The sequence below is a fragment of the Camellia sinensis genome, chromosome 2 (assembly GCF_055761805.1).
Source record: "Camellia sinensis isolate YWXY chromosome 2, ASM5576180v1, whole genome shotgun sequence".
NCBI lineage: Eukaryota > Viridiplantae > Streptophyta > Magnoliopsida > Ericales > Theaceae > Camellia > Camellia sinensis.
In genome coordinates this window covers 48,222,501-48,232,956 of record NC_138962.1, presented here as the reverse complement: position 1 = coordinate 48,232,956, position 10,456 = coordinate 48,222,501, and the positions used below count along the sequence as shown (strand labels likewise).

At 39.4% G+C, this 10,456-nt stretch overlaps 1 pseudogene across 1 annotated transcript in view; it reads right to left on the bottom strand.

The window, feature by feature from the left end:
* Positions 1 to 4,892: 4,892 nt before the first annotated feature.
* The window catches only part of LOC114280003 (protein LAZY 1-like), a 15,546-nt pseudogene continuing 9,982 nt past the window's right edge, over positions 4,893 to 10,456 (bottom strand). Inside the window, exons 7-12 of the transcript XR_014360917.1 lie at positions 7,441 to 7,479; positions 6,410 to 6,765; positions 5,986 to 6,056; positions 5,505 to 5,704; positions 5,035 to 5,116; positions 4,893 to 4,948 (exon numbers count right to left, since the gene is read on the bottom strand). The product of XR_014360917.1 is annotated as a protein LAZY 1-like (transcript). The remainder of the gene's footprint in view (positions 4,949 to 5,034; positions 5,117 to 5,504; positions 5,705 to 5,985; positions 6,057 to 6,409; positions 6,766 to 7,440; positions 7,480 to 10,456) is intronic.

Genomic DNA, 10,456 nt, shown 5'->3' with positions numbered 1-10,456 from the left:
CTCAAGATTTGGACGTCACCGTTTGAACACTCGGTGATTATCCATGTTTGTGTTCGTTTGGAGTTCCCGGAGGTCTTGGCTCGCGCGCCTTGCCTCAGGATCTCCGAACTCGACCGTTTAGTGTCTGGTTTCACACCAAACACTTGCATCTTGCCTTTGAGAGGCGGGGTAGGGCTTGTAGACCATCCCCACCCACCACCGGCAGTGGCTAGAAGCCACCGGCTGGTTTTTGCTGCCACCGGCAATGTTTATTGCCGGCCGGCACTATTTGTTGCCGGTCAGCACTATTTAGTGCCGGCCGGCACTCCTTTTGGCCAAGATGGCATTTTTGGCCGGCCGATTACTGTGCATCTGCTTTTGCAGATATTTTAGGACAGCTGTCTTGCTTTTGCTCCCCTCCATACGTGTATGGAGGGATCTCCCTCTTATGAAGCTTGCCTTGTAAGCTTTACAAGACAAGAAGTGCCATATAGAGAGAGGATGGCTCTCTTGACTAAAGGGGAGAGACTCAAGATATTTTAGGAGGTTAGACAGTCATGGTTAGGGTTTGAGTTCTAGGGTTAGGGTTAGATACACACTCTATCTCTCTTTCCCTCTCTTTTGTGCTCTTGTGTGTGTTTTAGTCCATACTATTGCACACAAGCACCTAGTGTTTCACCTTCCTCTTGGAACTGAGGTTCTAAGGGACTGATTTTGAGGTTTTGAAGCTGATTTCAAGCCAAGGAGGGCCATTGGAGCATCATTGTTGAAGAAGGCTTCAAGGGTAAGAATCTCACCCCTTTTTACCCCATTTTTGCATTGTATTTCTACCTATCTTAAATTCGTTTTTAAGCTTAGTGTATAATACAAAAAAGTTCTGTTTTTAGACCCTCTTGGTTGTTTGTTAAGTGTGTTTTGTGGTTTGGGTAAGTTTGAAAACCCTTAGGCCTTGAAAGGCCTCATTTTGTGCCCTTTTGTGTGAACTCCGGGATTTTGGTGCTGGGGTCTCCTCACCACTGAAATCTTGAGGGATTTTAGTGGTGAAGGTGATGCCTTGAAGTCCCAAGAAGGAGAGGGCCACCCCCTCTCCTTGTTGTCCTTGAAAAGGGCATGTTTTGGCCTCTTGAGGGAGCCTATGCTAGAGTCGGTATTGACCATGACTTGGCTGCTTTTTTATGCTTAATATGTCATGTTATGTCTCTATTTTTACTTGGTTTTGGTACTCCATGCATGCTTAGCATAGTTTCCATGTAATGCCTTGTTATGCCTTAACATGTCTTAGGTTGTGTGCCTTTGTTTCTAGCATGTTTTAGGCTTACATTTGTGAAGATTTTGTGCTTATCTTGACATGTTTTAGGTCTGTCCATAAGTGTTTGGGTTGATTTTGGCATGCTTGATATAGCTCCTTTGTATTTGGGCTTGTTGGCCTTGAGCATATGAATGTATAGCATGACATCTTTGCATGGATTTGGTGATTCGGGGTCACCTTATATGTCATTTCAGTCCCATTTTCATGCCTATGTGTTTGCCTTGAATGCATTTTCAATGCCTCATAAGCTTGTGTAGCAATGCTCCATGTTTTGGTGCTTATGCATGCCTTTGTTTTTGAGTCATTTGGATGCCATCTAAGTGGTCCTTAAGCCTTGTATTGATGTCCCAAAACTCTGTTTTTGGTCAATGAGTTCATGCCATGTTTAGTCTTGCTAAGTGTAGTTCAATACTCTATTGGTTTGCTTTGAACATTTGGACTATTTGTTGCATGTTTTGGCTTGATTTTGTTGCTTGGTTTGGCACCGTCTTAGCATGATTTCAATGCTTATGTTGCATGCTATGTATCCATGATTACCCCCTTTCAAATGTGTTTGAGAGTTGTTCAATTCGTGCTTAAATGTTGGCCCGCAATTATGTGCATGTGTGTATGTATTTGGTCCCTCATGTTTAGGCATTTTGGCTACTGTTTTAGGCCTATTTTAGAGTTGCCTAAATCATGTATAAGTCCATCTTTTCATTGGTTTGCATTGCCATATGTATGCTTGTATGCTTGCATAAGTGCCTTGCCATGCCATGTTGCATCCTTAGCTTGCATGCTTAGGTTGCATTGCATCTTGCATGCATGCCTTGTTCCTTGACTCGATGATAGGAATTGGGCCTTAGTTTGTTTGATTGGTTTGCATTGCATTTGAAATCAAAGTTGCATACTTGGTTCTTTGGGCCATCATGCATGGAAATGCGTGATTAGTGGTCCGAGAATCGAGGCACATGCCCCTTTGAGTCATTACCATGATAAGGGACATGGTTAGTGCATATATGCCTTGAAATGTGCTGCCATACTTTGTCTTGCCCTCTGTTGCTGTGAGTTGCAGGTTCTGCAGGAACACTCTGCCGACCGGCAGTGTTAGGTGCCGACCGGCAATCCATTCTCTGCTGACAGCTTCATTTTGTGCTGGTGGCCATACTACACTGCCGGTGACAATTCCATCTAGCCGGTGGTGATCCCCTCTGTCCAAGGGAGCAGCCCTGAGGTTTTAACAACCTCCAGAGGAGTGAAGGAAGGAAAGCAGAGGCAGCCCATGCATGGCGACGCGTTTCCCGAGGTGGTTTATCTGCTTTTCTTAGTTTATTTAATTTGTTAATTAAATTAATTAATTTGTAATATTTATTTGGTCCCTCCGAGTGAGGGAAAATCTGTAATAAGTGTGGGTGAGTGGTGTGTATGTCTTCCAATCCCCACTTCTTTCTTCCCTTTTATTTACCTGCTTATGATGGTAGATTAGGGCATTTTAAAGTTAGCATACTTTATGCTATGCATGCGTGCATCCATGCATTTGTATTACATGCATTAGGCTCGATACATCACGCTAACTGCATCTGTACTTCAAATTCAAAAACTGAATATGTGATAGTTGTGCATTTTCACATACCATGTTTAGGGTAAACCGAGCCTATCTAATTGCATCCTGTATGCGTTGCATTAGTCATCCTTAACATGGACTTGGATCATGCATGTTTGCTAACAAGTTCTTTGTTTTGGCAAGGAGTACTATGTGAGTATTTTAAATGCTTTAGCATGTCGCATGCGTGTGAATGCTACCATGACAGTATGTTTACCATGTGGCTAGATGCTTATGTGATAAACTGTTTTAATGCCTGTGGGTGAAGGTTGGATTGTTTGAGTTGGAAAAACTCGTTGAAATCCGTGTTTTAGCCTACTTGCGAGTAGCAAATTCCAAAGCGCTTTTCAAAATTGAACGGATATGCAATGCTTATTTCCAAATTAGGCAATCTAGTCTATACTTGTTTGCTGCGCGCATAACATAGTAATTCTAGGCTAATAAATGGAATAAGAACATATAACGTTTTCAAAATCGGATATCATGGTTAGTAGAGGCCGGTCTTCGGACCAGGCGAAAGGGGGTGCTCATAGCTGACCTTCCCCGATCGTACCCAAGCTCCCGAGCCGAGACAACTCCGGTGATGACGGACATGTGGCCTTCGGCACCGAGTCAGGGTTTCCTAAATTTCCCCATTAAAAAAATATTTAGGTGGCGACTCTGTATCTGACAAAGCAGTCCATGTTTGGCACTACTTTTTCAAAAATCTGTTTCTCAAAACGATTTGCCAGATTTGGACTCTTTGGTTCAGATTAAGAACCGCGACAACAAAATCGAGTCCGAACTGTAGTAGCGAAGGCCCCCTTCGTGGGGACATCTACAATATGTTATGACATTTGTGTTTTGTGTGGATTATAAGAGGTGATTATAACTTATTTTAATTTGAGAATCTGTATCAGACTATTTAATACACACTACAAGAATTAACACTTTTGGCAACAAAAAAATTGGTCGCTAAAAGTCAATTTTTGGTCGGCAAAAATTATCCGCGACCAATTTTTTTGGTCGCTACTTTGGTCGCCAATTGAGGGTCGGCAAAAGTAATTCGCGACCGAAATTTTGGTTGGTCGGCAAAAGTCAGATTTGCCGACTAAATTTTTGGTCGCTAAATATTTAATGACCGCAACTAATTCATTTTGTCGCTAAAACACTTTGGTCGCGAAAAGTAATATTTTTCCGACCAAATTTCTTAGTCGCCAATTGTCACATTTCGCGACCAAAAAGTTTGGTCGCCAATTATCACATTTCGCGACCAAGTTTTTTGGTCGCCAATTATCACATTTCGCGACCAAAAAATTTGGTCGCCATTTGTTACTTTTCGCGACCAAAACTTTTGGTCGGCAAAAATGAGTTTCCACGACCAAGAGCTGTTTTGGTCGGCAATAGATGTGTTTTTTGCGACCAAAACTCTTGGTCAGCAATTGTCATTTTTTGCGAAAAAAAATTATTTATTTGTCGCGACTAATAAATTGGTCGCCAAAGCAGGCAAACAATACACCTGTAATTCCTAATAATTCATTCAATCCATAATAAACCTATAATTTTAAAGCATCATTCAAATTAACTGAATCATTAACATTCGACATAATACAACTATTCTAAGTTTTCATTCACCAGTCACATCCATCTAGCATAATAATTTGAAACATAACTATTTGTTATCCATGCGCAGCTATCAACAAATAAAACTACTAATATTTGTTATCCATACACATCCATCCAAAAATATTTAATCCGACTAAAAATGCTTATACTGCCAAGTAGTCTTGTACAATTTAACTTCGTGAACTTGTTTAGAAATATGTTGGGGAGGATGGTCGTCTAGTTCGTGAACAGACATGATTGATTCGGGCCTTGAACCCTTTGTTGAAGTTACTCTCTACCCAAACCATGAAAAAAATCAATATCTTTATTATTGTTCAAAAAGAAAATAACTTAAACAGGGTAAGAACATACCGAAGAAACAGCCCTATTTCCAGCCCGTCGGTCACCATTACCATTAGAGCTAGATTTCCCAACTTTTGATCCACTTTTCAATGATGGCCCCATCGATATTGTTTTAGCCACATCAAATGTTTCTGGGAACAAAGAAAAATTATGTCACTATGAAACAGCACTACCAAACAAAGATAATAAAATCTCAACAAACTTCACTACAACATACCTTGAAAAGCCCCAGAGTGATTCAGTCGTTCAAGAACAATAGCTAAGGCAGGTCCTTGAATATCTTTCAAATTCTTGGTCACCTAGTCATGTAACAAGACAATAAACTCAGGAGTTCTGCTAGTTTTTTCACAAAAACCAAAGGAAAAGGAGGCACCAAAATTTTTTGTCTACATATTGTATCAGGACCACAAACTCTGAAAATTTCACCGATGCATACTTAATCTGTTTTACGAACATCTACTGATTTATCCTATATATAAATGCAAAACCAAGCAATTAGAGCTATAAACAACCCCAAAATAAGAAACAACCAGGAACAAAATAGTGAACCCAACTCAACGTTAAAGGTTTGCAATTTTTTATAGCAATTTTTTTATATTTTAATAGCAATTGAAAAACAATGTTAAAGGTTTGCTCATACGGAACTTAGTTCTACAGACTATAGCAAGGAAAGAATGCCATTGAAACCTGAACAAAAAAGGCGCTCTAAATTTGCCGCGATTTTTCCATCAATTTCCATCTCTTGCACAACCTCTCTCTTGCGTTCTAAAGTCACAGCTTATGCTGCTACAGTCTAAGGCATCAATGCCACCACCATATCAGCAGCACTCACGCCTATCTCACAGCTGCAGCTTCAGATCCAGCTCAGCTTCTGTTCCTATATCTGTCTGTTAGAGATATTAGATATTTGTTAGAGTTAGATATTAGTTAGAAGATTGGTTACAAGTTTGTTAGACAAGTTGTTAAATAGTTAGACAGTTAGAATAATTGAACCATGTTTACTAACAGACGGATAGACCTTAATCTTGACATATACTCATGGGTATTTAGAGAGGGACCTCTTTTATTCTTTTATCATTCTGTAGCTTATTAGGATATAACCACTCAGATATTGCTAGAAAATAATCATCCAGGAGGAGAATATTTATAAATATAATACACTGCTTACTGTTTAATACTAATATATCATAACCACACTTCAGAATGCATCTTCTGCCCTCTACAGCCCCAACACCAAGTCTGCAGTGTAAACAATAGAACTAAGTGAGGTTAATTACGAAAATAGTTGGACCACTGTAATAATTATATCTACTTTAGTGCCTTACATGCTACAAATTTTCAGGAGGACATGATATCTGAACCCATATATGACTTGTACTAATTAGAGAATGTAAGTGTGGAACTAGATTGGGACCTCAAGTAGGATGGCTTCCCTTCATGCATATCGAGAAAATTTAGTTACATCTTTAGCAGCCAAATAGTGATAATAAATTCCAGGATCTACGGTCCATAATCTAGTCTCTGTCACACTATAATCACCAGACTCTGGAATGTAGATTGGATTTTGGGATGGGAGATATATATGTACTTACAGCCTGCATCTGTTTTGATCCAGAATTCCCTGTTCGCATTTGAATCGCTTCCACTGAGTGTGACTTGGGGTGGGTTGGAGTGGCTCTTGAAGAGTCTAATGCTCTCTCTTGAGAGGGCTCTCTGAGGAAATATCATGATATCTTCGTCTGGGAGCATTCCATCTCCATTATTGTAAACCCCCCTCATAGGTGATGTTGTTCTTTATGTCATTTTTACGAGGCTTAAGAGATTTTCGTGCAGCCGTGGAGCTTTCAGGATGGACTTTCCTGTGGAACATGTGGAGGATCCGTATGCAGTAATTTGTTGAATTAGGAAACCAATCAGAGAATACATAACCTGGACTTGCTAATGCATCCTGTAGGATTCAGATTCAGTGAAATACTCGGAAAAGCTTAGTGACAACCATCTGATTGGTTTATTGACACTTCACATTATGTTCTTTGTAATTGATATTGTGCTTGGAGCAATGGTAAAATGCTTGGGATGCCAAGCATGAGAACATGGGTTTCAATATGAGGGCAGCCACTTTGTGCATATTATATAGAAGATCAAGTCTGTATCCAGTCTATCCCTCCTAACATCCTCAATTATGGGGATATTTTTTTTTTTATCTTAATGGTACCAACAAAACCACGTCTAGGAGATGCAGTGCTGTGTGTGCTCATTTCAGAAGATTTAGTATCTAAGCCTATGTTAGGTAGACACTTCAAAATAAATCAAATATCTGTATGTGTCTGACACTTTCCATTGGATGCTTCTTACATATTTACATTTAACACTATCATTATATATATATATATATATATATATATATATTGTTGTATAATTGATTTAAAATAAGTAAAATGCCTTTTTGACACTATATGTTTCCATTTTGTCTCACATAATATATTAAAAATAATATATAAAAAAATTGACCTTTTTTTGCCGAGTTTGCATACCTTAAATTTGAGATTTGTTGGGTCCAGCATTTTGATATGCATTGCACCCAAGTTCATGTAATAGAGGTCTAAACTAGAAGTACACATACCTTATGCAGTTTTGTCTCAGATGAAGCAGAGTCAACATTGAAAAAATAAATATGGAGAGAATAATTGACAGAGCAAACAGGCTCTTTGTTTTCAATTGTATTAATCCTTACGGGGAGACTCCATTTTATAGGAGTGATTATACAACATTTGCAAGACAATATAATAAAAGGCTACTAGACAACATAATGAAAGGCAACAATCATAATTAAAGGCACAACATATAAAACTAAAAGTAGCCAAAAGGAAATGGCACTAACTAAAGCAAATTGCACTATCTAAGGCATCTGATGACTACTAATGACACACAAATATAATATATACATTATATATATTATATATTATTAATAATGAAAAAGAAGCTTGATTTCAAACACTCCCCCTCAAGCGACGTTGTAGATGTTAATCATTCCCAATTTGTCCGTCAGATCTTCAAAGCTAACTCGAGCAAGAGCTTTTGTGAGAATGTCAGCCTTTTGGCTCTTTGTTGGAGTGTAGCTGACTTGAAAAACTCCTTCTTCAATCTTTTCCTTGATAAAGTGTCGATCTATCTCCACGTGTTTAGTTCGATCATGATGAACCGGATTCTTAGCGATACTGATGGCAGCTTGGTTGTCGCAGTATAAAACCATGGGATGCTCAGATGGAACCCATAATTCTTCTAACAGTCTGTTCAACCAGATTCCCTCACAGATACCTAGGGCCATAGCACGAAATTCTGCCTCAGCACTACTACGGGCTACCACTGACTGTTTCTTGCTTCGCCATGTAACCGCGTTCCCCCAAACAAATGAACAATAGCCAGAGGTTGATCTTCGATCAGTAACTGAACCTGCCCAATCTGCATCTGAAAAAATCTCAATTTTTCTATTTGTTGTTCTTTGGAAGAAGAGACCCTTTCCTGGTGTCATTTTTAGGTACCTCAATATTCTGGTCACAGCAGTCATGTGTTTTTCGGTTGGATTATTCATGAATTGACTGACTACACTAACAGAGAAGCCGATGTCTGGCCTTGTATGAGAAAGATAAATGAGTTTTCCCACAAGACGTTGATATCTCCCTTTATCACTTGGTGCACTACCGTCACTTTCTTCCAGTTTGATAGTTGTGTCCATAGGAGTTTCTGCCGGCTTGCATCCTAGCATCCCTGTTTCATTTAGTAAGTCTAGAACGTATTTACGTTGTGAGACTGCTATACCTTTCTTTGACCTAGCAATCTCCATTCCAAGAAAGTACTTAAGATTTCCAAGATCTTTAATCTCAAATTCCTTTGTTAGGAATTTTTTAAGTAAGCCAATTTCCTCTTCATGATCACCTGTTAGAATTATGTCATCCACATAAACAATGATAATTGCCAATTTCCCTCCTAGGGAGTGCTTCACAAATAATGTATGATCGAATTGACATTGAACAAAACCATACCCTTTCACTACCTTAGTGAACCGCTCAAACCAGGCCCTGGGAGATTGTTTGAGACCATACAGGGATTTTCGGAGTCTGCAAACTTTGTTGAAATTTGATGTCGTCTCAAGTCCAGCAGGAATGTCCATGTAAACTTCTTCCGTTAAGTCACCATTGAGGAAGGCATTTTTTACATCAAGTTGGTGAAGTGACCAATCGAGATTAGCTGCCAAGGAGAAAAGGACACGAACAGTGTTGAGCTTGGCAACTGGAGCAAAGGTTTCTTGATAGTCAATGCCATAGGATTGAGAGAATCCTTTAGCGACCAACCGAGCTTTATAACGATCCACATTACCATCTGCCTTGTACTTTACTGTGAAAATCCACTTACATCCAACTGGTTTCTTACCTCTTGGAAGATCAGTAATTGCCCAAGTACCATTCTTTTCCAGAGCCCGAACTTCCTCATTGACTGCCGCCTTCCACTGAGGAGACTTGAAGGCTTCCTGAATATTCTGAGGAATGGGTATCTCTGTGATGCTAGAAGTGAAGGCACGGAATGAAGGTGATAGCTTATCATAAGAAATAAAGTTCCCAATGGGATGCTGAGTACATGATCTAACTCCTTTTCTCCAAGCTATGGGCATATTAAGAATACTGTTTTCTAACTCAGAATCAACAGTACTATCTGTGGTAGGAATATTGTTACCTGGAATGTTGCTTGGATTAGAACCCGGTTCAGCCTCATGGGATTGTTGAGAAAGTGCTCCTTCCTCCGTGTCCTCTTGGATGTGCTCATTATCCCGCAAGTCAACAATGAACTCAGAATTTTCGGCAGGTAAAGATTGATTAAATGACTCTTGAGGTGTGTGATTTTTGGTGGTGATGGATGGCTCACTAAATGACTCAAGGGTCCAAAATTGATGTTCCTGGGTTGGAGTCTCCCCCTGAATGACGATTTTAGGATAGTAAGACTGGGTTTCAAAAAATGTGACATCCATGGAATTATAGAATTTCTTTGTGACCGGAGAGTAACACTTATACCCTTTTTGATGTGAAGAATACCCAATGAAGATACACTTGAGCGACCTGGGATCAAGTTTACTTCGATACTGGTGATGGATATGAACAAAGACAGAGCACCCGAAAATTTTTGGTGGGATGGTGGAGATGAGGCGAGTAGTTGGAAAGGATTTTAGGAGGAGTTGACAAGGGGTTTGGAAATTGAGTACCCTAGATGGCATCCTATTAATAAGGTAGGCTGCTGTAAGAACAGCTTCCCCCCAGAAGAATTGTGGAACATTTGTGGAAAACATTAGCGATCTGGCAACATCTAACAAATGCCTATTTTTTCGTTCAGCGATGCCATTTTGTTGTGGGGTGTCAACACATGAACTTAAGTGAACTGTCCCTTCTTTTGCTAAAAATTCTCCTAGAATGGAGTTGAAATAGTCCCGAGCATTATCAGACTTTAGAATTTGTATTTTTGACTGGAATTGTGTCTGAATCATAATGTGAAAATTTTTGAAGATTTGGGTTGTTTCAAATTTGTCTTTCATGAAGAAGATCCAGGTTAATCTAGTATGATCATCTATGAATGAGACAAACCACCTAGTA